The sequence below is a fragment of the Phyllobates terribilis genome, unplaced genomic scaffold (assembly GCF_046119375.1).
Source record: "Phyllobates terribilis strain yellow unplaced genomic scaffold, ASM4611937v1 Scaffold_729__1_contigs__length_748246, whole genome shotgun sequence".
In the NCBI taxonomy this organism is placed as follows: Eukaryota; Metazoa; Chordata; class Amphibia; order Anura; family Dendrobatidae; genus Phyllobates; species Phyllobates terribilis.
Genome location: NW_027363489.1, coordinates 112,726 through 137,349, shown reverse-complemented (window position 1 = coordinate 137,349; position 24,624 = coordinate 112,726). Strand labels below are relative to the sequence as shown.

The 24,624-nt window shown below is 46.5% G+C and overlaps 9 non-coding genes and 2 pseudogenes across 9 annotated transcripts; all 11 read right to left on the bottom strand.

Annotated features, from left to right (window-relative positions):
• Positions 1–1,055: 1,055 nt before the first annotated feature.
• LOC141236843 (U2 spliceosomal RNA) lies at positions 1,056–1,258 on the bottom strand (annotated as a pseudogene).
• Positions 1,259–7,651: 6,393 nt separating this feature from the next.
• LOC141236895 (U2 spliceosomal RNA) lies at positions 7,652–7,842 on the bottom strand. The gene has a single exon (XR_012302466.1). It is a non-coding gene; the product is annotated as a U2 spliceosomal RNA (small nuclear RNA).
• A 1,123-nt stretch (positions 7,843–8,965) lies between these two features.
• LOC141236893 (U2 spliceosomal RNA) lies at positions 8,966–9,156 on the bottom strand. Its single transcript, XR_012302464.1, has one exon. It is a non-coding gene; the product is annotated as a U2 spliceosomal RNA (small nuclear RNA).
• A 1,120-nt stretch (positions 9,157–10,276) lies between these two features.
• On the bottom strand, positions 10,277–10,467 carry LOC141236892 (U2 spliceosomal RNA). Its single transcript, XR_012302463.1, has one exon. It is a non-coding gene; the product is annotated as a U2 spliceosomal RNA (small nuclear RNA).
• A 1,124-nt stretch (positions 10,468–11,591) lies between these two features.
• LOC141237340 (U2 spliceosomal RNA) lies at positions 11,592–11,781 on the bottom strand. The gene has a single exon (XR_012302895.1). It is a non-coding gene; the product is annotated as a U2 spliceosomal RNA (small nuclear RNA).
• Positions 11,782–12,903: 1,122 nt separating this feature from the next.
• Positions 12,904–13,094, bottom strand: LOC141236891 (U2 spliceosomal RNA). Its single transcript, XR_012302462.1, has one exon. It is a non-coding gene; the product is annotated as a U2 spliceosomal RNA (small nuclear RNA).
• A 1,123-nt stretch (positions 13,095–14,217) lies between these two features.
• On the bottom strand, positions 14,218–14,410 carry LOC141237382 (U2 spliceosomal RNA). The gene has a single exon (XR_012302935.1). It is a non-coding gene; the product is annotated as a U2 spliceosomal RNA (small nuclear RNA).
• Positions 14,411–19,974: 5,564 nt separating this feature from the next.
• Positions 19,975–20,052, bottom strand: LOC141236858 (U2 spliceosomal RNA; annotated as a pseudogene).
• Positions 20,053–21,179: 1,127 nt separating this feature from the next.
• Positions 21,180–21,370, bottom strand: LOC141236890 (U2 spliceosomal RNA). Its single transcript, XR_012302461.1, has one exon. It is a non-coding gene; the product is annotated as a U2 spliceosomal RNA (small nuclear RNA).
• Positions 21,371–22,490: 1,120 nt separating this feature from the next.
• Positions 22,491–22,681, bottom strand: LOC141236889 (U2 spliceosomal RNA). Its single transcript, XR_012302460.1, has one exon. It is a non-coding gene; the product is annotated as a U2 spliceosomal RNA (small nuclear RNA).
• Positions 22,682–23,800: 1,119 nt separating this feature from the next.
• Positions 23,801–23,991, bottom strand: LOC141236888 (U2 spliceosomal RNA). Its single transcript, XR_012302459.1, has one exon. It is a non-coding gene; the product is annotated as a U2 spliceosomal RNA (small nuclear RNA).
• Positions 23,992–24,624: the final 633 nt, after the last annotated feature.

Here is a 24,624-nt window from a genome sequence, read left to right as displayed (position 1 = left end):
CACCTGGACTCCCGTTAAGAAGACATGCTGTCAACCTCTAGATCCCTCACATGCCTGCACTTTTCGGCTTGCTGCTGCTGCAATCCACGCGTTTTAGATCTGCATAACTCCACCTCTTTTAGCACAGTACCCTCAACCCCCGGCTGTTCCCACCCGCCTCAACACCGTTGGAAGGGAGGAGAACCAATTAAGGCGGGGGGGGGGGTGGAACGAGCAGCTGTCTACCCTTAGCAGGAGGGTTGCTTATTAATTACCTCTCCTGCTGCTGCTGCTGCTGGCTGTCCAGCAGCAGACTGAAGGTGGCTGCTGCTGTGCGCAGGTATATAAAGGCTCAGAGCCTATTATGACACGCGCAGCCAGCGTTCCATTGCCACATTCCGTCTACTGCAGGCGGGATACCTGGATGGCTGAATGTCACTGAGAAGCTCACAGAGACCGCCATAAGCAACAGTTTAAAAGAATGCCACAGACTAATCAACCAAACTTTTTGGGTTGGTTTCTCTTTTATATTCTGCAGGCATTAAATGAAAGAAGTCAGTGTTCCAGCAGAGGGAGACAACGTTTCAGAAAAGGCATTGTAGCAAACCAAAAAAGAAATTTTAAGCGCAGCAGAGTAACCAGCTCACATACCTGTTAGCTCAGGTGAGTTTAAAAGGCTGCTGTTGATAACAAGGGCATTTGCTAAATAGATGGTGTGTGTGCAACAATATACTGAAAGGTCAATTATATTGTGCAGCTTATCTCACCACCTGTAGTTATTTAGGTGAAAGCTCCAAAATGCTTGCCTAATATGTCTGTTTATCCAAAAGGAAGTATAGAGGGAGAGCTAGATAGATAGCATTGCATTACATTACATTACATGGCAATGCAATGCACAGTTGCTGAAGTTGAACCAAAATGAGCTTGTCATCTGGCTTCTGCAACTTTTAACATGAAAAATCCAATGAGGAGAAGAAAAGCAAAGCCAAAGAGTCCATCCCAAAATCCGACAAACAAGCAAAATGAACAAACAGCATTGAATTCAATTCTTTCTGATTTTAGAAACTGCATTAAAGAAGGGGTGCACCGGTCCTGGAGATACTGCAATACCAGGTCAATGCGTGGAGTGGACAGAGCAAGCTCTTTTTCCATCTCCCTGTTCTAAAAATCCATTTAATATATGGTCCCCAGATAGGGGACGTATCAGATATTAAACTGATAAGAACAGATTTTTTTTTTTTTTTAATTTGGCTATCCCCCACATGGGGATAAAAACCGTTTATTTAAAATTTAACAAATTACAGAAATAAAACCATTACATCCACATTACACTTTCGGGACTTCAAAGAAAAATAAATATTCCATCACAGCAAATTTTACAAGACTTCAAATATTCCATAGGTTAAAAAGCCATTTGCCTGCCAATGTTACATTCTTTTTCCTGTCCAATAAATAGTATATGTACATTTCACTTTTACAAAAGGCTAAAACATCATCTACTGGTAACATTTCATGTTTAAAAACAGCAATATTTCTAGCATTCCAGAGCGCTATCTTGGCACAATTCACTATCTTCCACGCCATTATTTTTTGGTCCATTGTTGGGCATTCCAGAAGACCATATAACACTCATGCAAAATTAAAGTCCTTGAGGTCCACCATTTTCTCCAGCAGGGGGATTAGTCTTCTCCAGAACTCTTTAGCAAAAGCACAAGTCCATAAAAGATGCTTCACTGTCTCTTCTTCTTGACAACCTTCTCTTGGGCAGATGGCAGACCTCACAAAACCTCTTCTGTACTGGAATGCCCGGCAAGGAAGACAGTGGTGTGCGCAGCTCCAAGACATGTCTTTCTGTACATTAAAAAGATAAGGGGCGTTAATCATTTTCCATATGTGTACAGTTTTGTCATCATCATAACGTTCAATATCACACAACGTCACATCAGTACTAATTTGTTTGAGTAGTGTCTTGCTGTTACATAGATCCCCTGTCTGTTTCTTATTCAATTTAAAATCAAGAATAATTTTCTTTAAAATCTCATAATGTGCAGGTAGGTTAAAAGCATAAGGAAAGGATAAAACCGTTTCAAACCAACCAAACCTTCTCATGAGAAAACCAGTGTTAAAACGCATAAAATAGGAAAGGTAATTATCTTTAAAAAGGGTTTTAAAACAGAAACAGAAAAAATGTATTAAAAGAAACTTATCTAAAACAGGGAAATCTTTCCCACCTTTAACCTTTGGCTTTGTCACAATTTCTCTTTTGAGTTTCTCCATTTTTGAGCCCCAAAAAAAGGTAAAACATACTTTTGTAATTCGTTTCAACAAATTTGTAGGAGGGGGGAACACCAAACTAAGATATAACAGGATAGGTAATATCACCATTTTTACAATCAGAACTTTACCTTCCATTGACAGCTTTCTCATATTCCACATGCAGATTTTCTGATTAATTTTCTGTGCTGCCGCATCCCAGCTATTAAAACCATTATTAGATTCATTAAAAGAAACACCTAAAATAGTGATGGAATCTGTAACTGCAATTGGTACATCATGTAAACGCATCCCCCCGACATTTAAAATATTACATTTAGTAAGATTAATTTTAAAACCGGAAACTGTACAAAAAGACTGAATTTGGCTTATCGTTTTTTGTATTGAAGGTACATCACATCCAAACACGGCTACATCATCCATATAGCTTACAACTTTAACTTGTAGACCGTTCCCTCCGGGTAAGGGTACTCCACATATTTGCTTATCCTGGCGTATTGTACATAAAAGGGGTTCTATAGCACATATAAAAAGCAGGGGGGACAAAGGGCAACCCTGCTTCACCCCTGATTTTAAAACTACCTCTTTTGTTTTAAAACCATTAACTAAAATCTTACTCGTACAATCATTATAAAAAGCTTTAAGAGACAATAAAAACCCACCCGGAATGCCCATTTTTTCTAAAACTTTAAAAAGATAAAAATGAGACACGCGGTCAAAAGCTTTCTCAAAATCCACCGCTAGGATTGACATCTTTGTCTTTCTGGTTTTTACATCTTCAATACAATCTTTCACCAGGTTTAAATTGTCCCAGATACTACGCCCAGGTACCCCGCATACCTGATTTGCATGAATTACTTTATATATCACCTTTTTCAACCGATTTGCACAGATCTTAGCCATAATTTTGTAATCACTATTTAAAAGAGTTATCGGCCTCCAGTTTTTAAGATCCGTTTTGTCACCTTTTTTGTATAGTAGTGATACCTCACCTTTCTTCCATGAGTTGAGTAAAACCTTATTATTAAAAACTTCGGAAAACAAATTAAACAAATCATCTTTTAAAATATCATAAAAACTTATATAAAACTCTATGGGGATACCATCAGGGCCGGGCACTTTACCATTTTTAAAACTCTTCATGGTTTCTAAAATCTCTTCCTCAACTAGAGGTTGGGATAAAAAACTTTGGGCATCAGCATCTAGGGTGGACTTGATCTCCCCCAGGAAAGTGTGTATTAAATCATGGTCTACAGTTTTTACATTAAAAAGATCATTAAAATAGACATTTACCTTATCCAATATAACGTTGATATTATTATCTCCATCTATGTTATCAATTATTGTTTTTGTCTGTTTGTTTTTCTTAAAAAAATACCTGGAACAAGTCTCATCCTCTTCTACGTGTTTTACCTTTGAACGAAAAATCAGTTCTTTTCCTTTTTGTTCCAACCACTTTGAAATTTCTCCTTTAAGACTCAATATATCATTACCTACATCCAGACCATTGTCTTTGAATTTGTACAATGTCTGTAACCTGATATTAAGAAAATTATAGATCTCAAACTTTTCTTTAGCTTTTTGTATGCTTTTCTTAATAAAGAAATCTTTAATGCTTATTTTCATTCTATCCCACCAGGAGCTAAAAGAAATATTGGGGTTTTTCCTTTTTCTACACTTTACATAAAACTCAATAAAATCCGATAAAATTTGTGGATCTTTTAAAAGGGACACATTCAATTTCCAAGATTTCTTACCACATTTCTTCTTTCCATTAATCCTCACTCTAAAAGATAAAACCTTGTGATCTGAGAGAATATTAGTTAAAACTTCACATTTCACTGGCAGTATTTTTTCTGAACCTAAAACAAAATCTATCCTGGAGCTACATGTAGAATTGCTCCAGGTGAAACCAGCGTCTATAGGGCTATCCTTGTTACATTCTTTATACACATCAGTTAATTTACAATCATTTATAATATTGCTTAACATTCCAGACGTTTTGTCATAATTTCTACTCACGGAACCGGAGCGTCGGCTTTCGCCTTTTAAAATACAATTAAAATCACCTGCCAGGATAAAAGGTTCAGAAATGTTAATAAATAAAGGTAAAATTTCCAGCATATCAGCCCTTTCATTTTTATCAGGTGACCCATAAAAATTTAAAAACTGCCATCTTGTCCCATCAATAAAAGCCTTAACTAAAAGAATACGACCCGGTAAAATATCTTGGATAAAATCAATAGACACATTTCCCTTAAAAAGTATAGCTACCCCGGCTGATCCAGTTGCATTTGATCCAGACCAGACCGATGGACCATGTTTCCACTCTTCCTTATATTTTTTGTAAGAAATCTTATGAGGGATATGACATTCTTGTAAAAAGAAAACAGAAGCTGTAAAACAGGTTAAAAAATGTAAAACAGTAGCTCTTCTGGTCTTGGATCCTATGCCTCTCACATTGAGGGAAACACCACTAATGTCAGCCATCATAACAAATGGTTAGGAAGAAACAAAAACTGAACTTTACCTATCCGATGGACGGATCAGACCACTTGGACTTTCACCAACGCCCTCTTCTGAATCCACCGTTATCAAAGAGTCTTCATCATCGGAGAAGGAACATTCACTTAAATTAAGACCCGACGCTACTGGGGTGTAGCTCGGAAGGATATTGAGAGAAAGGTTACACTGGGTCTCCATAGGCTGACCATTTAGGTCCTCATCAGGTGGGTCTCCGAGAGGCTCCGCACTCCCCTGCTGACCCGCAGAGGGTCGTAACACAAGGGCAGGCTGCGCACATGGCGGAGCCTCAGAGTCCCCGGAGGCAGCCAGGTTCGGGGCCCCACCTGGGGCAGCAGAGCCCCGGGACCTCGGGATTCCAGAGTCTACACCCCCGTGAGGGGATGTATCCATCTCCTCCCTATTAGCCACCTCCACGGAACCATTATTTTTCTTATTATGAGACCTCACCAAATGCCACGTACCGCCCTCGCTCTCGTGAGACCCAGTGGGAATTTTGGGCTCGGTGTCAGCCTTTTGGCGCTCTTTTTTGGCCTTACCGACCGCCCCTTTATGATCTTTCTCAGCCTTCCTTTTAGCCTCCTTATGGTCTTTCAGCCAGCTCCTGGGCTCCTGTGAGTTACCTGTCATTGACTCGGAGGGATTGTTACTAGTCGAAGCGCCCTTATCACCTCCCGAGGCTCCAGGTTGCTGTTCCTCCTCCTGAGGGGTGGTCTGATTGGCCCGTCCATTCCCGGATGTCTTGGACTTCTCCTTTTGTTTTTGTTCATCCTCTCTGAACCTGTGAGGGCAAGAAAAATAGAAATGACCAGGTGTCCGACAAAAAGAGCATTTTTTTTCATTTGGGCACTCCTTTGTGTCATGTTCAGTACTGGCACAATTTCTACAAGTGGCACCACAACTATCCTTAGAGTGCCCATAGAGACCACAATACCTACAGAAAAGTGGCATTCCTGAGAAAAAAAAATCCCCATTAGTTTGCCCTATTTTAAATCGTGCTGGAGGAAGTCTCACACCTCCAGGGAATTTTGGGTCTCTTTCACATTTTACTAAAAACTTCCATTTTGAGGTCCAGATGTTAAACTCATTCAACACTTTCCCAATCAATTTCACACTTTTAAAATAAACTGACAAAAAGGAAATAACCTCTGGTGCCGTTATGAAGGGTGAGAAGATTTTCACAACCACCATCTTTACCTCATCCAGGACGTGCTCGATAATCTGAATCCCTTTTAGACCAGGGCTATTTTCTACCGACTTAACTCTGGACAAAACATCTTTGAAAATACCTTCGCCAGTAAAGGTTACATCATAGTCTCCACGTCGAGGATAATCCTGGATAGAAAGGATTTCGTTGGTTCTGACGTGGAGCAGTTTCTCAAGCACGTCCTGGACTACATATCCCAGATTCCGCATATCGGAACCACCAGCCGTAAAGCGGACCCTTATGGTGTTCTTGAGCCTCGCATATAGAGGCACGAGGTTGGGGTCAACCTCCATGGTATGGCGCAACAAAATGCAAATTGCAACCGCCTGCAATCTGCGCCTTCAGAGCTTTGTGATAAAGCACCTGAAGGCTGGGGGATCGCTGCCCGTTACCCTAGGACTAATCCCTCTCCCTAATAGCAGCAGGCAGGTGAAGCCCACCGAAGTGGACGATCCTGCCAGGCCAAGGAGAGGGGTACCTGAGTGCCCTTCAACTGAAACCTCCTGCTGTGAAGCACTTGGTCTCAGCCAAAAGGCCGAGAAGCGATAACCAGAATTGGTTTCCGACTACGGTGCCACCCAAGGATTCTGAAAAGTCCATTTGTGGAGATGGCCACCTGGACTCCCGTTAAGAAGACATGCTGTCAACCTCTAGATCCCTCACATGCCTGCACTTTTCGGCTTGCTGCTGCTGCAATCCACGCGTTTTAGATCTACATAACTCCACCTCTTTTAGCACAGTACCCTCAACCCCCGGCTGTTCCCACCCGCCTCAACACCGTTGGAAGGGAGGAGAACCAATTAAGGCGGGGGGGGGGGTGGAACGAGCAGCTGTCTACCCTTAGCAGGAGGGTTGCTGATTAATTACCTCTCCTGCTGCTGCTGCTGCTGGCTGTCCAGCAGCAGACTGAAGGTGGCTGCTGCTGTGCGCAGGTATATAAAGGCTCAGAGCCTATTATGACACGCGCAGCCAGCGTTCCATTGCCACATTCCGTCTACTGCAGGCGGGATACCTGGATGGCTGAATGTCACTGAGAAGCTCACAGAGACCGCCATAAGCAACAGTTTAAAAGAATGCCACAGACTAATCAACCAAACTTTTTGGGTTGGTTTCTCTTTTATAGTCTGCAGGCATTAAATGAAAGAAGTCAGTGTTCCAGCAGAGGGAGACAACGTTTCAGAAAAGGCATTGTAGCAAACCAAAAAAGAAATTTTAAGCGCAGCAGAGTAACCAGCTCACATACCTGTTAGCTCAGGTGAGTTTAAAAGGCTGCTGTTGATAACAAGGGCATTTGCTAAATAGATGGTGTGTGTGCAACAATATACTGAAAGGTCAATTATATTGTGCAGCTTATCTCACCACCTGTAGTTATTTAGGTGAAAGCTCCAAAATGCTTGCCTAATATGTCTGTTTATCCAAAAGGAAGTATAGAGGGAGAGCTAGATAGATAGCATTGCATTACATTACATTACATGGCAATGCAATGCACAGTTGCTGAAGTTGAACCAAAATGAGCTTGTCATCTGGCTTCTGCAACTTTTAACATGAAAAATCCAATGAGGAGAAGAAAAGCAAAGCCAAAGAGTCCATCCCAAAATCCGACAAACAAGCAAAATGAACAAAAAGCATTGAATTCAATTCTTTCTGATTTTAGAAACTGCATTAAAGAAGGGGTGCACCGGTCCTGGAGATACTGCAATACCAGGTCAATGCGTGGAGTGGACAGAGCAAGCTCTTTTTCCATCTCCCTGTTCTAAAAATCCATTTAATATATGGTCCCCAGATAGGGGACGTATCAGATATTAAACTGATAAGAACAGATACTACACTTGATCTTAGCCAAAAGGCCGAGAAGCGATAACCAGAATTGGTTTCCGACTACGGTGCCACCCAAGGATTCTGAAAAGTCCATTTGTGGAGATGGCCACCTGGACTCCCGTTAAGAAGACATGCTGTCAACCTCTAGATCCCTCACATGCCTGCACTTTTCGGCTTGCTGCTGCTGCAATCCACGCGTTTTAGATCTGCATAACTCCACCTCTTTTAGCACAGTACCCTCAACCCCCGGCTGTTCCCACCCGCCTCAACACCGTTGGAAGGGAGGAGAACCAATTAAGGCGGGGGGGGGGTGGAACGAGCAGCTGTCTACCCTTAGCAGGAGGGTTGCTGATTAATTACCTCTCCTGCTGCTGCTGCTGCTGCTGGCTGTCCAGCAGCAGACTGAAGGTGGCTGCTGCTGTGCGCAGGTATATAAAGGCTCAGAGCCTATTATGACACGCGCAGCCAGCGTTCCATTGCCACATTCCGTCTACTGCAGGCGGGATACCTGGATGGCTGAATGTCACTGAGAAGCTCACAGAGACCGCCATAAGCAACAGTTTAAAAGAATGCCACAGACTAATCAACCAAACTTTTTGGGTTGGTTTCTCTTTTATAGTCTGCAGGCATTAAATGAAAGAAGTCAGTGTTCCAGCAGAGGGAGACAACGTTTCAGAAAAGGCATTGTAGCAAACCAAAAAAGAAATTTTAAGCGCAGCAGAGTAACCAGCTCACATACCTGTTAGCTCAGGTGAGTTTAAAAGGCTGCTGTTGATAACAAGGGCATTTGCTAAATAGATGGTGTGTGTGCAACAATATACTGAAAGGTCAATTATATTGTGCAGCTTATCTCACCACCTGTAGTTATTTAGGTGAAAGCTCCAAAATGCTTGCCTAATATGTCTGTTTATCCAAAAGGAAGTATAGAGGGAAAGCTAGATAGATAGCATTGCATTACATTACATTACATGGCAATGCAATGCACAGTTGCTGAAGTTGAACCAAAATGAGCTTGTCATCTGGCTTCTGCAACTTTTAACATGAAAAATCCAATGAGGAGAAGAAAAGCAAAGCCAAAGAGTCCATCCCAAAATCCGACAAACAAGCAAAATGAACAAAAAGCATTGAATTCAATTCTTTCTGATTTTAGAAACTGCATTAAAGAAGGGGTGCACCGGTCCTGGAGATACTGCAATACCAGGTCAATGCGTGGAGTGGACAGAGCAAGCTCTTTTTCCATCTCCCTGTTCTAAAAATCCATTTAATATATGGTCCCCAGATAGGGGACGTATCAGATATTAAACTGATAAGAACAGATACTACACTTGATCTTAGCCAAAAGGCCGAGAAGCGATAACCAGAATTGGTTTCCGACGACGGTGCCACCCAAGGATTCTGAAAAGTCCATTTGTGGAGATGGCCACCTGGACTCCCGTTAAGAAGACATGCTGTCAACCTCTAGATCCCTCACATGCCTGCACTTTTCGGCTTGCTGCTGCTGCAATCCATGCGTTTTAGATCTGCATAACTCCACCTCTTTTAGCACAGTACCCTCAACCCCCGGCTGTTCCCACCCGCCTCAACACCGTTGGAAGGGAGGAGAACCAATTAAGGCGGGGGGGGGGTGGAACGAGCAGCTGTCTACCCTTAGCAGGAGGGTTGCTGATTAATTACCTCTCCTGCTGCTGCTGCTGCTGGCTGTCCAGCAGCAGACTGAAGGTGGCTGCTGCTGTGCGCAGGTATATAAAGGCTCAGAGCCTATTATGACACGCGCAGCCAGCGTTCCATTGCCACATTCCGTCTACTGCAGGCGGGATACCTGGATGGCTGAATGTCACTGAGAAGCTCACAGAGACCGCCATAAGCAACAGTTTAAAAGAATGCCACAGACTAATCAACCAAACTTTTTGGGTTGGTTTCTCTTTTATAGTCTGCAGGCATTAAATGAAAGAAGTCAGTGTTCCAGCAGAGGGAGACAACGTTTCAGAAAAGGCATTGTAGCAAACCAAAAAAGAAATTTTAAGCGCAGCAGAGTAACCAGCTCACATACCTGTTAGCTCAGGTGAGTTTAAAAGGCTGCTGTTGATAACAAGGGCATTTGCTAAATAGATGGTGTGTGTGCAACAATATACTGAAAGGTCAATTATATTGTGCAGCTTATCTCACCACCTGTAGTTATTTAGGTGAAAGCTCCAAAATGCTTGCCTAATATGTCTGTTTATCCAAAAGGAAGTATAGAGGGAGAGCTAGATAGATAGCATTGCATTACATTACATTACATGGCAATGCAATGCACAGTTGCTGAAGTTGAACCAAAATGAGCTTGTCATCTGGCTTCTGCAACTTTTAACATGAAAAATCCAATGAGGAGAAGAAAAGCAAAGCCAAAGAGTCCATCCCAAAATCCGACAAACAAGCAAAATGAACAAAAAGCATTGAATTCAATTCTTTCTGATTTTAGAAACTGCATTAAAGAAGGGGTGCACCGGTCCTGGAGATACTGCAATACCAGGTCAATGCGTGGAGTGGACAGAGCAAGCTCTTTTTCCATCTCCCTGTTCTAAAAATCCATTTAATATATGGTCCCCAGATAGGGGACGTATCAGATATTAAACTGATAAGAACAGATACTACACTTGATCTTAGCCAAAAGGCCGAGAAGCGATAACCAGAATTGGTTTCCGACTACGGTGCCACCCAAGGATTCTGAAAAGTCCATTTGTGGAGATGGCCACCTGGACTCCCGTTAAGAAGACATGCTGTCAACCTCTAGATCCCTCACATGCCTGCACTTTTCGGCTTGCTGCTGCTGCAATCCACGCGTTTTAGATCTGCATAACTCCACCTCTTTTAGCACAGTACCCTCAACCCCCGGCTGTTCCCACCCGCCTCAACACCGTTGGAAGGGAGGAGAACCAATTAAGGCGGGGGGGGGGGGGGTGGAACGAGCAGCTGTCTACCCTTAGCAGGAGGGTTGCTGATTAATTACCTCTCCTGCTGCTGCTGCTGCTGGCTGTCCAGCAGCAGACTGAAGGTGGCTGCTGCTGTGCGCAGGTATATAAAGGCTCAGAGCCTATTATGACACGCGCAGCCAGCGTTCCATTGCCACATTCCGTCTACTGCAGGCGGGATACCTGGATGGCTGAATGTCACTGAGAAGCTCACAGAGACCGCCATAAGCAACAGTTTAAAAGAATGCCACAGACTAATCAACCAAACTTTTTGGGTTGGTTTCTCTTTTATAGTCTGCAGGCATTAAATGAAAGAAGTCAGTGTTCCAGCAGAGGGAGACAACGTTTCAGAAAAGGCATTGTAGCAAACCAAAAAAGAAATTTTAAGCGCAGCAGAGTAACCAGCTCACATACCTGTTAGCTCAGGTGAGTTTAAAAGGCTGCTGTTGATAACAAGGGCATTTGCTAAATAGATGGTGTGTGTGCAACAATATACTGAAAGGTCAATTATATTGTGCAGCTTATCTCACCACCTGTAGTTATTTAGGTGAAAGCTCCAAAATGCTTGCCTAATATGTCTGTTTATCCAAAAGGAAGTATAGAGGGAGAGCTAGATAGATAGCATTGCATTACATTACATTACATGGCAATGCAATGCACAGTTGCTGAAGTTGAACCAAAATGAGCTTGTCATCTGGCTTCTGCAACTTTTAACATGAAAAATCCAATGAGGAGAAGAAAAGCAAAGCCAAAGAGTCCATCCCAAAATCCGACAAACAAGCAAAATGAACAAAAAGCATTGAATTCAATTCTTTCTGATTTTAGAAACTGCATTAAAGAAGGGGTGCACCAGTCCTGGAGATACTGCAATACCAGGTCAATGCGTGGAGTGGACAGAGCAAGCTCTTTCCCATCTCCCTGTTCTAAAAATCCATTTAATATATGGTCCCCAGATAGGGGACATATCAGATATTAAACTGATAAGAACAGATACTACACTTGATCTTAGCCAAAAGGCCGAGAAGCGATAACCAGAATTGGTTTCCGACTACGGTGCCACCCAAGGATTCTGAAAAGTCCATTTGTGGAGATGGCCACCTGGACTCCCGTTAAGAAGACATGCTGTCAACCTCTAGATCCCTCACATGCCTGCACTTTTCGGCTTGCTGCTGCTGCAATCCACGCGTTTTAGATCTGCATAACTCCACCTCTTTTAGCACAGTACCCTCAACCCCCGGCTGTTCCCACCCGCCTCAACACCGTTGGAAGGGAGGAGAACCAATTAAGGCGGGGGGGGGGGGTGGAACGAGCAGCTGTCTACCCTTAGCAGTAGGGTTGCTGATTAATTACCTCTCCTGCTGCTGCTGCTGCTGGCTGTCCAGCAGCAGACTGAAGGTGGCTGCTGCTGTGCGCAGGTATATAAAGGCTCAGAGCCTATTATGACACGCGCAGCCAGCGTTCCATTGCCACATTCCGTCTACTGCAGGCGGGATACCTGGATGGCTGAATGTCACTGAGAAGCTCACAGAGACCGCCATAAGCAACAGTTTAAAAGAATGCCACAGACTAATCAACCAAACTTTTTGGGTTGGTTTCTCTTTTATAGTCTGCAGGCATTAAATGAAAGAAGTCAGTGTTCCAGCAGAGGGAGACAACGTTTCAGAAAAGGCATTGTAGCAAACCAAAAAAGAAATTTTAAGCGCAGCAGAGTAACCAGCTCACATACCTGTTAGCTCAGGTGAGTTTAAAAGGCTGCTGTTGATAACAAGGGCATTTGCTAAATAGATGGTGTGTATGCAACAATATACTGAAAGGTCAATTATATTGTGCAGCTTATCTCACCACCTGTAGTTATTTAGGTGAAAGCTCCAAAATGCTTGCCTAATATGTCTGTTTATCCAAAAGGAAGTATAGAGGGAGAGCTAGATAGATAGCATTGCATTACATTACATTACATGGCAATGCAATGCACAGTTGCTGAAGTTGAACCAAAATGAGCTTGTCATCTGGCTTCTGCAACTTTTAACATGAAAAATCCAATGAGGAGAAGAAAAGCAAAGCCAAAGAGTCCATCCCAAAATCCGACAAACAAGCAAAATGAACAAAAAGCATTGAATTCAATTCTTTCTGATTTTAGAAACTGCATTAAAGAAGGGGTGCACCGGTCCTGGAGATACTGCAATACCAGGTCAATGCGTGGAGTGGACAGAGCAAGCTCTTTTTCCATCTCCCTGTTCTAAAAATCCATTTAATATATGGTCCCCAGATAGGGGACGTATCAGATATTAAACTGATAAGAACAGATACTACACTTGATCTTAGCCAAAAGGCCGAGAAGCGATAACCAGAATTGGTTTCCGACTACGGTGCCACCCAAGGATTCTGAAAAGTCCATTTGTGGAGATGGCCACCTGGACTCCCGTTAAGAAGACATGCTGTCAACCTCTAGATCCCTCACATGCCTGCACTTTTCGGCTTGCTGCTGCTGCAATCCACGCGTTTTAGATCTGCATAACTCCACCTCTTTTAGCACAGTACCCTCAACCCCCAGCTGTTCCCACCCGCCTCAACACCGTTGGAAGGGAGGAGAACCAATTAAGGCGTGGGGGGGGGGGTGGAACGAGCAGCTGTCTACCCTTAGCAGGAGGGTTGCTGATTAATTACCTCTCCTGCTGCTGCTGCTGCTGGCTGTCCAGCAGCTGACTGAAGGTGGCTGCTGCTGTGCGCAGGTATATAAAGGCTCAGAGCCTATTATGACACGCGCAGCCAGCGTTCCATTGCCACATTCCGTCTACTGCAGGCGGGATACCTGGATGGCTGAATGTCACTGAGAAGCTCACAGAGACCGCCATAAGCAACAGTTTAAAAGAATGCCACAGACTAATCAACCAAACTTTTTGGGTTGGTTTCTCTTTTATAGTCTGCAGGCATTAAATGAAAGAAGTCAGTGTTCCAGCAGAGGGAGACAACGTTTCAGAAAAGGCATTGTAGCAAACCAAAAAAGAAATTTTAAGCGCAGCAGAGTAACCAGCTCACATACCTGTTAGCTCAGGTGAGTTTAAAAGGCTGCTGTTGATAACAAGGGCATTTGCTAAATAGATGGTGTGTGTGCAACAATATACTGAAAGGTCAATTATATTGTGCAGCTTATCTCACCACCTGTAGTTATTTAGGTGAAAGCTCCAAAATGCTTGCCTAATATGTCTGTTTATCCAAAAGGAAGTATAGAGGGAGAGCTAGATAGATAGCATTGCATTACATTACATTACATGGCAATGCAATGCACAGTTGCTGAAGTTGAACCAAAATGAGCTTGTCATCTGGCTTCTGCAACTTTTAACATGAAAAATCCAATGAGGAGAAGAAAAGCAAAGCCAAAGAGTCCATCCCAAAATCCGACAAACAAGCAAAATGAACAAAAAGCATTGAATTCAATTCTTTCTGATTTTAGAAACTGCATTAAAGAAGGGGTGCACCGGTCCTGGAGATACTGCAATACCAGGTCAATGCGTGGAGTGGACAGAGCAAGCTCTTTTTCCATCTCCCTGTTCTAAAAATCCATTTAATATATGGTCCCCAGATAGGGGACGTATCAGATATTAAACTGATAAGAACAGATTTTTTGATTGAATATATCTTTTATTAGCACAAAAAATAAGTTAACAGACAGTGTACAGTGCCGCAGCCCAGTACACACAGAATTCTACATCATATTTACATAGCATGAGGATACGACGCACTAACTAGACACATCACACCCCTATGCTACACAAAACACTCAATCTGAAAGAAAAAGCATGTCAATCAATACAGTACGACGAATCGTGATAAGGGATGGGGATTGGGAAAAAGGGGATGGGGAGGGGAAAATCACAGGCCCGAAGCTTTATTGAAAGACAAGACACATAAGGGGAGAGGGGGAGGAGGGGTTTAGTCCTCATCCTCGTCCTCCGGACCGTCCACGATGGAATAGTCTCTGAGCAGGCTGTGGATCAGCCTGCGGCAGTCCTGGATGGACATCCTCTCCCTCCTCAAGATGAGCCGGTTCCTGGCGACCCAAACGGCATCCTTGAAGCAGTTCATAAGGCGCCAAGCCTCCTGGATGGCTCCGACGGTATGAACCCCAGGGAAGAGTCCGTAAAGCACAGAATGGTGCGATAGGCTCGCCCTGGGGACAGAGTTCCTCAGGTCGTCCTCAAGGGCAGTCAACAGGCGCTGTGCAAATCCGCAGTCCCAAAAAGTGTGCAAAGATGTTTCCTCCACGAAGGGGCACCTTGGGCAGTACCGGGTCTTGCACAGGTTCCGGGCATGCATGAATGACCGGACGGGCAGTCTGCCCTGAATCGCCATCCACGACAAGTCCTTGTGCCCGTTGGTCAGCCTGTCAGACGACACATTTGTCCACACAGTCTCCAGCGTGTCCTGGTGAAGTCCTGTGATGTTCTCCACGTCATCCTTGGCTCTGATGAGCTTGTGGATAGTTTTGGGCTTCCACAAGTCGGGCTTGAGTCCCTCCAGTTGATGTTCCCCCACAAATCGAACGACGTCTCCGTAGAACCATGGCGTCGTCCAGTTGTAGGGGAAGGAGCTGTCCCACTTGTCCCAGCCGAGTCGCCTCCAAAGAGGAAGCAGGAAGAAGCGAGACATGGACCTGCCCGCGGAGCCATTCTTGACTTGCAAAGTCCGGCGGACACAATCACACACAAAAGAGGATCGCAGGAGGGTGGGGATATCTGGAACGCCCTTCCCACCCTTGCGAGGCTCCTTGTACATGACGGCCCGCCTGACTCTGTCCATCTTGGATCCCCAGACAAAGTGAAACACTGTCCTGGTAATGGCCCTGCACACAGTGACGTGTGGGGGCCAGGCCTGCGCCGTGTACTGCAAGACGGGCAGGACCTCATTACGCAGGACGAGTGCCTTACCCTCACAAGTGAGGTGTCTGAGGCTCCAGAGTCCGATCCGTTGCTTCACTTTGGCCAAGCGTTCTTGCCAGGACTTGAGGGCCGCTCCTTCCTTCCCGAACCAGACTCCCAGCACCTTGAGGAAATCCGGTTGAATGTTGAAGGGGAAGGGGGCGGAGGAGGCCGGCTGCCAATCCCCGAAGAGCATGGCTTCCGACTTCCTGCAGTTGACTTTGGCCCCTGAAGCCCGGCCGAACCTCTCACACGTCTGGACGAGGGCGTCGACTGAACCACGATCAGCGCAGAAGACGGTGACGTCGTCCATGTAGAGCGAGCACTTGACCTCGTGTCGTCCCGGACCCGGTGCGGTGATCCCTCTGATCTCTCCATTCTGCCGGATAGCCTCTGCGAAGAGTTCTATAACACAAACAAAAAGAAGAGGTGATAGAGGGCAGCCTTGTCTGACCCCAGAGAGGACAGGGAAGGGGTCAGTCTTCCAGCCGTTCACCAACACCGAGCTGTGGATATCAAAATACATCAGACGGACATACGAACAAAACATGTTACCCAAACCTAACCGGTGCAGAGCTCGGCCCATGAACTCGTGGGAAACCCGGTCGAAGGCCTTCTCCTGATCCAAGGAGACCAGGGCCGCGTGTGCGCGGCGGACCTTGATGTACTCGACCGTGTCCCGCACGAGAGCGAGGCTGTCTGCGATGCGACGTCCAGGGATGCCGCAGGTCTGGTCCGGTTTGATGATCCGTCCGATGACCGTCTTAAGTCGTGTCGCCATCGTCTTGGCCAGGATCTTGTAGTCCACGTTGAGCAGAGTGATGGGACGCCAATTCCTCAGGTCGCACCTCTCTCCCTTCCGCTTGTACAGGATCATGACCATTCCTTCCCTCAAAGATGGAGGCATTCTACCCTCCACCACCATCTCCTCGTACAGGTCCAACAGGTCCGGACAGATGAGGTCTCCCAGCGCTACATAGAGCTCCGCTGGAAGACCATCACTGCCCGGGGTCCTGCCGGTCCTAAAGGATTTAGCGGCAGAGAGCAATTCGCCCACCATCAGAGGTTTGTCCAAGGCTGCCGTGCCTGCAGGATCAAGATGGTTAGTGATACCTGACAGGAACTTATCAGCAGCGTCGGGGTCGGTAGTCTTGTGGGAGTAGAGTTCGCTGTAGAAGTCGCTGACGACCCTCATCACGTCCTCCTTCCCACGTCGCATGTTTCCGCTCTCGTCTCGCAGCTCGTTCAGGGGCGTGTGACCGGCATGAAGTTTCCTGAAAAAGAATGAGTTACATTTCTCACCCTTCTCCAGATTCTCCACTTTGGAACGGAAGACGATTCGCTTGGACTCCTCCTCAAAGTGCCTTTTCAGGCTCTTCTTGGTCTCCTCCAGCTCCTCCCTCACGTCCCAGCCGCAGTGAAGAAGGTCCTGCAGCGACCGCAGCTCGCGCTGCAGCCCTCTGAAGTCCCTCCTCTTCTCACACGCCTGTTGTCGACCCTTGGCCTGAAAGAAACAGCGAAACTCAAGTTTAACATATTCCCACCAATCAGAGACTGTTTGGAAGCTACCCTTGTAGGACTGCCACATTGCGTAGGCTGCTCTCAGCTCCTCCACGACTTCATCCTGAGCCAGCAGAGCACAATTCAGCTTCCAGGAGCCGGGGCCGGACGGAAAACCGTCGCCGAGGACACCTTGTAAGTGAATGGCTCTGTGGTCGGAGAAGAAGCAGGGGACCATCGAGTGCCTACTCTGCCTGACTGCCCGAGAGGTGAACACAAAGTCAATCCTGGAGCGGAGTGAGCCATCGGGTCGGCTCCACGAATAGTTCGTGGAGCCTCTCCCCATGGAGCCCACCACGTCCTGAAGAGAGGCCTCGGTTACCATCTCGATGAGCAGCTTGGACGTGATGTCCAACTTGGCAGATGTGCCAGAACTACGACCATCCTCCTCGATGGGGCAGTTGAAATCCCCGGCCATCACTAAGGTCCTGGTGGTGGCAAGCTGAAGCCGCAGGGTCTGGAAAAGCTCCAAACGCTCATTCTTCAGTGGGGACGCATACACGTTGATGAACCTGACAGGTTCTCCTGCCCAGTTGCCATCTACAACAAGAGCCCTGCCGCAGATGAGCTCCTGGACGGACTCAAGCGTGAATGCGCCCCCCCTGATCAGAATTGCGACCCCCGCAGACTTGCAGTCACCCCCACCGGACCAGTAGGATGGACCGTGGGACCACTCCCTGGCCAGATGTTTGAAGGACCTAGAGGAGGGAAGGGAACATTCCTGCAACATATAAACATCACACAACTGGGAAGTAAGGAAGGCATAAATAGTCTGACGTCTGAACTTGTCCTTGATGCTCCTGACATTAATGGAAAATAACTTAATATTAGCCATCATGTAGGGAAAAAAGAAAAAGTTAGCGCAGGCAATACACCTTAGTTACCACTCCGGTCGGGTGGTCCCTCGTCGGTGTTGACTGCTGGTGACGGGATCACCAGCAGGCCCTCTTCCTCCATCTGGTCAAGCAGCGCGGCCTCGATCTCGGCGACCACCAGTTCCTCCTCTTCTGGCTCGGCCACCAGGGTCTCAACCATGTGCTCCATCTCTTCTGGCTCAGGGAGGGTATCCTCCTTTTCGCCTACGAAATCCAGAATCTTCTTTTTGGAGGATTCAGTAGCAGGGCTGTCCTCCACCTTCCTCTTTCCCCGGGTTGGAACTGGGGAGACAAGAAGGGGAAAATCCTCCTCGGAATAGATAGCGGCGGGTGGAGGAAAGGTTAATTCCACCGCTACCATGGTCTGGGGAGGGAGAGTGGCTGCCGGGGCAGGGGAAAGGACACCTGCTGAGGAGTAGGGGAAGGAGGAAGAGGAAGTGGAATCCTCAGCAGGGGTGGCCGGGGTGGGGGGGGATTGGACGGGGGTGGCAGGGGGAGGGATCGAGAGAGGGGTGACAGAACTCTTACCCTCCTTTGACTTTTTCTTCTGCTTCGGAGCTGTTGGGACCGTCGCTGGGGCTTTGGCCACCGACTCCTTGACCGCTTTGGCCTTGGTCGTCTCGGCCTTGGCCGCTGGGGCCTTGGTCGTCGCGTCCTTGACCTTCACAGGCCTGGTCGTCGGGGCCTTGTCCTCCGGAGCTGGGGTCGTCGCAACCACCGATGCCCAGGATCTCTCACGCTTGGGGCAATCCTTGTATAGATGAGCCGCCAGCCCACACAGGTTGCAGGACGTCTTCTTCGGGCAGTCCTTCGAGCTGTGTCCCGTCACTCGACAAATCCTGCAGGCATCCTCCTTGCAGTCCTTCATCTCGTGGCCGTTCTTGCCGCATCTCCTGCAGTTCCGCGGCATGTCCGGGTAATAGATGAGGCCGTAGGAGTTGCCCAGGGAGAATGTCGGGGGCAGGTGCCGAAGTCCGTCTGAGTACGCCAGGTCCCTGTGAAGTCTAACGGTCACCGACCACTTACCTGTCCAGAAGCCGAGTCCATTCAGGATGTGAGAGGGTTCCTTCACAACCAAACAGAAGCGTCTCAGGAAGGTACAGATGTCTTGGCCTGTGGTGTGCGGGTTGCGCATGGAGACCGTGATCCTCCTTTCGTCCCTCTGGATAGGGCAGCTACCTGTAAAGGCAGAGAAAGAATTATCCGGTCCTTTTGCGCTTACCATTTCCCAGAACCTCCTGCAGGTGTTCACAGTGGCGAAGGTGACGAAGAAGATCCCCGTCAAGAAGGTCTGGATGCTGAGGGTGTCCGACCTGGAGAAGCCTCGATCCAGCAGCATCTTCTGGCAGAACACGTCCGAGGACATGTCCGGCACCCTCCCATCCACTTCCTTCAGCTTCAGGGCCACCGTCTGCCGCATCCATGGCTCCAGGGCTGGAGCTTCGTGGTGGGGCTTCTGGTTTCCCTTCTGCTGGCCAGTCGTGGAGGCAGAGTCCTTGGGGTCAGAATCGGCTCCTGGCTGGGCCCTCCTGGCTGTCCCCTGCTCCAGGCTCTTCTTTTCAGCCTTCCTCGCAGCGCTTGCCATGGCTTTCCTCCTGCAGTTACTTCTTGGAGCTGGATCTGGAACTCTTCCCGGAATGGGTGGAGCTATGCAGATTCTTCTCCCGTCGTGTTCTGGACAAATTCCCCGAAAGGTCTTTGTCTCGATGATTTTCTTCCTCGAAGATTCCACAGGACAGCCCGATTCTTCTCCGAGTCTTCGTCTTCTTCTGGATTCTTTAGAGCTTCTTCCTCCCACCGATATCCGCCTTCCTTCTCCGATGTCAGCTGGGCTCCGAAGCTCTTCTCCTTCCGAGTTCGATCGCTCTCGTCAAGTGTAGATCGTAGCTCTTGTGTTCTTAAAAGAACAGATACTACACTTGATCTTAGCCAAAAGGCCGAGAAGCGATAACCAGAATTGGTTTCCGACTACGGTGCCACCCAAGGATTCTGAAAAGTCCATTTGTGGAGATGGCCACCTGGACTCCCGTTAAGAAGACATGCTGTCAACCTCTAGATCCCTCACATGCCTGCACTTTTTGGCTTGCTGCTGCTGCAATCCACGCGTTTTAGATCTGCATAACTCCACCTCTTTTAGCACAGTACCCTCAACCCCCGGCTGTTCCCACCCGCCTCAACACCGTTGGAAGGGAGGAGAACCAATTAAGGCGGGGGGGGGGGGGGGGGTGGAACGAGCAGCTGTCTACCCTTAGCAGGAGGGTTGCTGATTAATTACCTCTCCTGCTGCTGCTGCTGCTGGCTGTCCAGCAGCAGACTGAAGGTGGCTGCTGCTGTGCGCAGGTATATAAAGGCTCAGAGCCTATTATGACACGCGCAGCCAGCGTTCCATTGCCACATTCCGTCTACTGCAGGCGGGATACCTGGATGGCTGAATGTCACTGAGAAGCTCACAGAGACCGCCATAAGCAACAGTTTAAAAGAATGCCACAGACTAATCAACCAAACTTTTTGGGTTGGTTTCTCTTTTATAGTCTGCAGGCATTAAATGAAAGAAGTCAGTGTTCCAGCAGAGGGAGACAACGTTTCAGAAAAGGCATTGTAGCAAACCAAAAAAGAAATTTTAAGCGCAGCAGAGTAACCAGCTCACATACCTGTTAGCTCAGGTGAGTTTAAAAGGCTGCTGTTGATAACAAGGGCATTTGCTAAATAGATGGTGTGTGTGCAACAATATACTGAAAGGTCAATTATATTGTGCAGCTTATCTCACCACCTGTAGTTATTTAGGTGAAAGCTCCAAAATGCTTGCCTAATATGTCTGTTTATCCAAAAGGAAGTATAGAGGGAGAGCTAGATAGATAGCATTGCATTACATTACATTACATGGCAATGCAATGCACAGTTGCTGAAGTTGAACCAAAATGAGCTTGTCATCTGGCTTCTGCAACTTTTAACATGAAAAATCCAATGAGGAGAAGAAAAGCAAAGCCAAAGAGTCCATCCCAAAATCCGACAAACAAGCAAAATGAACAAAAAGCATTTAATTCAATTCTTTCTGATTTTAGAAACTGCATTAAAGAAGGGGTGCACCGGTCCTGGAGATACTGCAATACCAGGTCAATGCGTGGAGTGGACAGAGCAAGCTCTTTTTCCATCTCCCTGTTCTAAAAATCCATTTAATATATGGTCCCCAGATAGGGGACGTATCAGATATTAAACTGATAAGAACAGATACTACACTTGATCTTAGCCAAAAGGCCGAGAAGCGATAATCAGAATTGGTTTCCGACTACGGTGCCACCCAAGGATTCTGAAAAGTCCATTTGTGGAGATGGCCACCTGGACTCCCGTTAAGAAGACATGCTGTCAACCTCTAGATCCCTCACATGCCTGCACTTTTCGGCTTGCTGCTGCTGCAATCCACGCGTTTTAGATCTGCATAACTCCACCTCTTTTAGCACAGTATCCTCAACCCCCGGCTGTTCCCACCCGCCTCAACACCGTTGGAAGGGAGGAGAACCAATTAAGGCGGGGGGGGGGTGGAACGAGCAGCTGTCTACCCTTAGCAGGAGGGTTGCTGATTAATTACCTCTCCTGCTGCTGCTGCTGCTGGCTGTCCAGCAGCAGACTGAAGGTGGCTGCTGCTGTGCGCAGGTATATAAAGGCTCAGAGCCTATTATGACACGCGCAGCCAGCGTTCCATTGCCACATTCCGTCTACTGCAGGCGGGATACCTGGATGGCTGAATGTCACTGAGAAGCTCACAGAGACCGCCATAAGCAACAGTTTAAAAGAATGCCACAGACTAATCAACCAAACTTTTTGGGTTGGTTTCTCTTTTATAGTCTGCAGGCATTAAATGAAAGAAGTCAGTGTTCCAGCAGAGGGAGACAACATTTCAGAAAAGGCATTGTAGCAAACCAAAAAAGAAATTTTAAGCGCAGCAGAGTAACCAGCTCACATACCTGTTAGCTCAGGTGAGTTTAAAAGGCTGCTGTTGATAACAAGGGCATTTGCTAAATAGATGGTGTGTGTGCAACAATATACTGAAAGGTCAATTATATTGTGCAGCTTATCTCACCACCTGTAGTTATTTAGTTGAAAGCTCCAAAATGCTTGCCTAATATGTCTGTTTATCCAAAAGGAAGTATAGAGGGAGAGCTAGATAGATAGCATTGCATTACATTACATTACATGGCAATGCAATGCACAGTTGCTGAAGTTGAACCAAAATGAGCTTGTCATCTGGCTTCTGCAACTTTTAACATGAAAAATCCAATGAGGAGAAGAAAAGCAAAGCCAAAGAGTCCATCCCAAAATCCGACAAACAAGCAAAATGAACAAAAAGCATTGAATTCAATTCTTTCTGATTTTAGAAACTGCATTAAAGAAGGGGTGCACCGGTCCTGGAGATACTGCAATACCAGGTCAATGCGTGGAGTGGACAGAGCAAGCTCTTTTTCCATCTCCCTGTTCTAAAAATCCATTTAATATATGGTCCCCAGATAGGGGACGTATCAGATATTAAACTGATAAGAACAGATACTACACTTGATCTTAGCCAAAAGGCCGAGAAGCGATAACCAGAATTGGTTTCCGACTACGGTGCCACCCAAGGATTCTGAAAAGTCCATTTGTGGAGATGGCCACCTGGACTCCCGTTAAGAAGACATGCTGTCAACCTCTAGATCCCTCACATGCCTGCACTTTTCGGCTTGCTGCTGCTGCAATCCACGCGTTTTAGATCTGCATAACTCCACCTCTTTTAGCACAGTACCCTCAACCCCCGGCTGTTCCCACCCGCCTCAACACCGTTGGAAGGGAGGAGAACCAATTAAGGCGGGGGGGGGTGGAACGAGCAGCTGTCTACCCTTAGCAGGAGGGTTGCTGATTAATTACCTCTCCTGCTGCTGCTGCTGCTGGCTGTCCAGCAGCAGACTGAAGGTGGCTGCTGCTGTGCGCAGGTATATAAAGGCTCAGAGCCTATTATGACACGCGCAGCCAGCGTTCCATTGCCACATTCCGTCTACTGCAGGCGGGATACCTGGATGGCTGAATGTCACTGAGAAGCTCACAGAGACCGCCATAAGCAACAGTTTAAAAGAATGCCACAGACTAATCAACCAAACTTTTTGGGTTGGTTTCTCTTTTATAGTCTGCAGGCATTAAATGAAAGAAGTCAGTGTTCCAGCAGAGGGAGACAACATTTCAGAAAAGGCATTGTAGCAAACCAAAAAAGAAATTTTAAGCGCAGCAGAGTAACCAGCTCACATACCTGTTAGCTCAGGTGAGTTTAAAAGGCTGCTGTTGATAACAAGGGCATTTGCTAAATAGATGGTGTGTGTGCAACAATATACTGAAAGGTCAATTATATTGTGCAGCTTATCTCACCACCTGTAGTTATTTAGGTGAAAGCTCCAAAATGCTTGCCTAATATGTCTGTTTATCCAAAAGGAAGTATAGAGGGAGAGCTAGATAGATAGCATTGCATTACATTACATTACATGGCAATGCAATGCACAGTTGCTGAAGTTGAACCAAAATGAGCTTGTCATCTGGCTTCTGCAACTTTTAACATGAAAAATCCAATGAGGAGAAGAAAAGCAAAGCCAAAGAGTCCATCCCAAAATCCGACAAACAAGCAAAATGAACAAAAAGCATTGAATTCAATTCTTTCTGATTTTAGAAACTGCATTAAAGAAGGGGTGCACCGGTCCTGGAGATACTGCAATACCAGGTCAATGCGTGGAGTGGACAGAGCAAGCTCTTTTTCCATCTCCCTGTTCTAAAAATCCATTTAATATATGGTCCCCAGATAGGGGACGTATCAGATATTAAACTGATAAGAACAGATACTACACTTGATCTTAGCCAAAAGGCCGAGAAGCGATAACCAGAATTGGTTTCCGACTACGGTGCCACCCAAGGATTCTGAAAAGTCCATTTGTGGAGATGGCCACCTGGACTCCCGTTAAGAAGACATGCTGTCAACCTCTAGATCCCTCACATGCCTGCACTTTTCGGCTTGCTGCTGCTGCAATCCACGCGTTTTAGATCTGCATAACTCCACCTCTTTTAGCACAGTACCCTCAACCCCCGGCTGTTCCCACCCGCCTCAACACCGTTGGAAGGGAGGAGAACCAATTAAGGCGGGGGGGGGGTGGAACGAGCAGCTGTCTACCCTTAGCAGGAGGGTTGCTGATTAATTACCTCTCCTGCTGCTGCTGCTGGCTGTCCAGCAGCAGACTGAAGGTGGCTGCTGCTGTGCGCAGGTATATAAAGGCTCAGAGCCTATTATGACACGCGCAGCCAGCGTTCCATTGCCACATTCTGTCTACTGCAGGCGGGATACCTGGATGGCTGAATGTCACTGAGAAGCTCACAGAGACCGCCATAAGCAACAGTTTAAAAGAATGCCACAGACTAATCAACCAAACTTTTTGGGTTGGTTTCTCTTTCATAGTCTGCAGGCATTAAATGAAAGAAGTCAGTGTTCCAGCAGAGGGAGACAACGTTTCAGAAAA